The sequence below is a fragment of the Protobothrops mucrosquamatus genome, unplaced genomic scaffold, assembly GCF_001527695.2.
Source record: "Protobothrops mucrosquamatus isolate PMUCROS unplaced genomic scaffold, P.Mucros_1.0 scaffold5595, whole genome shotgun sequence".
NCBI classification, from domain to species: domain Eukaryota; kingdom Metazoa; phylum Chordata; class Lepidosauria; order Squamata; family Viperidae; genus Protobothrops; species Protobothrops mucrosquamatus.
Window position 1 is genome coordinate 11,619 of NW_015391450.1, and position 3,783 is coordinate 15,401.

At 40.1% G+C, this 3,783-nt stretch overlaps 1 long non-coding RNA gene across 1 annotated transcript in view; it reads left to right on the plus strand.

Annotated features, from left to right (window-relative positions):
* LOC107299849 overlaps nt 1-1,784 on the plus strand; it is a 12,911-nt gene extending 11,127 nt beyond the window's left edge. The window contains exon 3 of the long non-coding RNA XR_001549201.1: nt 1,725-1,784. This is a non-coding gene — a long non-coding RNA (uncharacterized LOC107299849). The remainder of the gene's footprint in view (nt 1-1,724) is intronic.
* Nucleotides 1,785-3,783: the final 1,999 nt, after the last annotated feature.

A 3,783-nucleotide genomic window follows, 5' to 3' on the forward strand; every position in this document is an offset into this window, starting at 1 on the left:
TTTAAGTATAATTTTAATTGGAACACAGCCTCTAATATTTGGTTTTTAATTTGGTTTTAGAAGGGTTTTATTTTTGTATATTGTTATTGTATCTGTTTTTAATATGCTGTGCACCGCCCTGAGTCCTGCGGGAGAAGGGCGGTATAGAAATTAAAATAATAATAATAATAATAATAATAATAATAATAATAATAATAATTTACTGGCCAAAATAATATTTCTCTTGACAAATGAAGTATATTTCTATGCTGCTTGGTTGATAATTATACATGTTGATTATTTGTATCATTAATGTGATACTACTACATTTTTTAACACATGACCTGTTATTTGATTTTTTAAAAAATGGCTAATTTTAGAGACATGGACTTTCTTCATAGTAATCTGATTTGTTTTTTGTTTCATACAGAAAACTGTGCTTTGGTACTTTCATTAGGGATATTCAGTTTTTAAAAGATTAGGATTTTCCCCAGCCATTCTAGGTGTGTTGGTCTGAAAACTCAAAAATTATATGATTAACTTGTTGCATAAAGACTAGTCCTTCAGATCTGGACTGCAAAAATCAGAACTTCTAGACAGCAGCAGAAAGTTGGAATTTATAAAAAATGATAGTAGGTATGTTGAGTAGTAATAATAGCAGCAACAACAACAGTTTGTAATGAAAGAAAACTGGGGCCACAGAAAAAAAATAAGTGAGATTGCAATGATCTGGTTGTTGTTGGAGCTAGACAGAGTGACTGTTGACTGAAAGGATGACAGACAAAAAATTCCAGATTTGGAAAAATCATAGGCAAAGGTGTTTTCGGAAGTTAATAAATGGAGTCTGGTTTTTGAGAAATTGGGATGACCTAAGTTGCCAAGAATAGTGAATTTGTGTTTGTTGCTGACCTGGTTGAGTAGTCACCAGGAGGACTGAGTTTCAGACTGGAGGAGGATTAAGTTGCATGTTAAAGGAGGTGGTGAAGCCTGGGCTGGATGCCATCTCTAGAGGCAAAGACAGGCAAAAGAACAATGGAGAAATGAAAGGATAGCATAAAGCAGATAGCATGGGCCAGGAATGAAGGAATAATGGTGTGGGTGAGAAGGTAATTAAATCGAGCTGGAGGACATAAGGGAAAAAAACCAGTATATATAATAACCCAGTATAAAATGCAGTATTGCAGGCAAACTCTACCACAGTCTGGAGTTCGATCCTGACCAGCTCAAGGTTGACTTAGCCTTCCTTCCTTCTGAGGTTGGTAAAATGGGGACCCAGATTGTTGGGGACAATATGTTGACATTTGTAAACCACCCAGAAAGTGCTGTAAAGCATTATAGAGCAGTATATAAGCCTAAGTGCTATTGCTATTAATGATTCATGATTAAGATTGTTTTTATAATTATTATACTAATGCTGAATTTTTATCACTTTTGCGAACTGTGTAGAGTAATAGTGATTGAAGCAGCAAAGAAATATCTGAAATAAATAAGATATTCATTTCATTTGCTGGTCTGCTGTATGTAATGTCCTCTTCTCCACTTTGTGAGTATAATCATTGTGAGAAATATTTACTCACTCATTTGGACACAGAGGAAAGATTTTAAAAAGTTGTGCTAATGAAATGAAAGACATTTTGAAAGGTATAAATCACATTTTGCCTATGGAAAATCCAATTTCACAATTTGTACTGTTGTTAGATTGCTCTGTTTTGCTTATGTTTTTTTGTGTATATTTTTTCCTACAGATTGTTCTCTCTGTATTCGCAAGTCGCTGTCCTACAAACCTCAGTGTCCTATATGCTGTATGGTAGGTGTGCCTTTCTTTAACATGTTAAAAATGTTTTTAATTCTATATCTTACTGCCATATGTGCTGGATTAGGCCTTTGAGGATACAATGCAGAAGTATGTGCAGAAGGTATGCCGGAAGAAATAAGGCAAGGTAAGAGACAACTTAATCCTGGGAAAGGAAAAAGTGTAAGAAAGGACCTCAAAATAGTTCTGCCTTGAGCCTATTTTGTAAAAGAAAAGGGGCAACTGGAAGCCTTTCAAGATTCTGTTTTTATGCCTTACCATAATACCAATAAAAGATAATATTTGTAGCAAGGTTGAAATTAGGGGTCCTTGGTACTCTCTGAGCTTAGTTGTTTTCTTGCCGATGTTTCATTACCCAAACTAGGTAACATTATCAGTCCTAGTTTGGGTAATGAAACGTCTACAAGAAAACAACCAGCCTCAGAGAGCACCAAAGACCCCTCTTACCATAGTAAAGTATCATTCCTGTACTTCTTGTAGTGTTTCCTGACCTGGTTTACTTTGAAGGGTTGATGTATAACTATGCCCCAGACATTGCCAGATGTGAGACCTTTTTCTGAGTTGAGCCATAGGGATCAGTGAGGATTGCTGGTCACTTATCTTCCTCCCTGCAATGTAGCAGCATCCCTGACTGAACTTCTGAACTTTGCCTGGGTGGGCAGTGGAATTCCTCAGGATTATGGTTCTGAGGGGCTTCAGTCTCCCTTCTCTGGATTTGAGATCTGAGGTAGTGCGGAAGTGCATGGCCACCATTCATTATCAGATGTGCTTAGTATTTAGATGTTTATGAATGCTGATGCTACGAGTTTGATATTATAAATTACTTTGGAAAGGCAGCAGTTTTGACTAGAAATTCCTTAAATACATTTCTTATCATCTTTGGCAGCCTCTTTAGCAATACTAATGTTGTACTGTACTGTTTCATATGTTTAGTATACAGTTAGTCCTCGCATAACCACCCTAACTAGGATCACCAATTCCATCACTAAGTGGTCACTAAATGGAAAATCACCTGACTGTGACTGTACTGTCCAGCTGGGAAAGACATAAGACTAGTCAGTTGTGCACTTTCGACTTTTGTTTGCCTCCTAACCATTCCCTCGCTCTTTGGAATGTTGTGCTTAAGCCTTTCCTGCTGCTGATTGCTCTCCATATTTCCAGTTTTTCTTCTCTGCAAAGGAGGAAAGAAAGGAAAAAAACCACAACGTCAGGCACAGGACAACTGTCAGAACCCATATTCTAAGGGGGCTCTTTTCTATCTTTAACTTTACTTTCTCTATATTTCTGGGTTCGGCCATGCTCCTGGAGGGGAGGGGGGGGGAAAAGCACTGCAGGTTATTGCTCTGTTTTCCTCTATCGGTACACTGTAACACTTTGCATTTCTGCATACTTCCTCTGTGAACTATCTTTCTCCTTGATGTCAGTTAGAAAGGGGGGGGGGGAGAAGAAAGGACTGCGCCTCTGGCAACTGGTTTATCTCCATTTTGGAAGGGAAGGTGTGAAGAGCTGACAAAACATTGCTGCAACCCCGAGACAGCCTGGCGTCATCTGCTCTTTCCCACAACAGACTTAACACCTGGGGATTGGCCCATTTGAACTGACTGGATGAACCTTGGAGTGGGGTTTGCTTGGGACACTTTTAACCTATTGATCTGAGCGGGATCAGATCCTGTCTGTTATGTGGCTGTGGTTGCTGGCGCCCCGGCATAGTCAGCTGACTCCATCGCTGACTATAGGGGGCGAAACTTTGGCCCCCTCAGATCGGGTTCGCAACTTGGGTGTTCTCCTGGACTCACGGTTGACATTGGATGACCAGTTGTCGGCCGTGACCAGGGGAGCGTTTTATCAGGTTCGCCTGATCCGCCAGTTGCGGCCGTTTCTGGACCGGGACGCCTTACGCACGGTCACTCATGCCCTTGTGACCTCCCGCCTGGACTACTGCAATGCTCTCTACATGGGGCTTCCCTTGAGGAGCACCCGGAGGCTCCAGC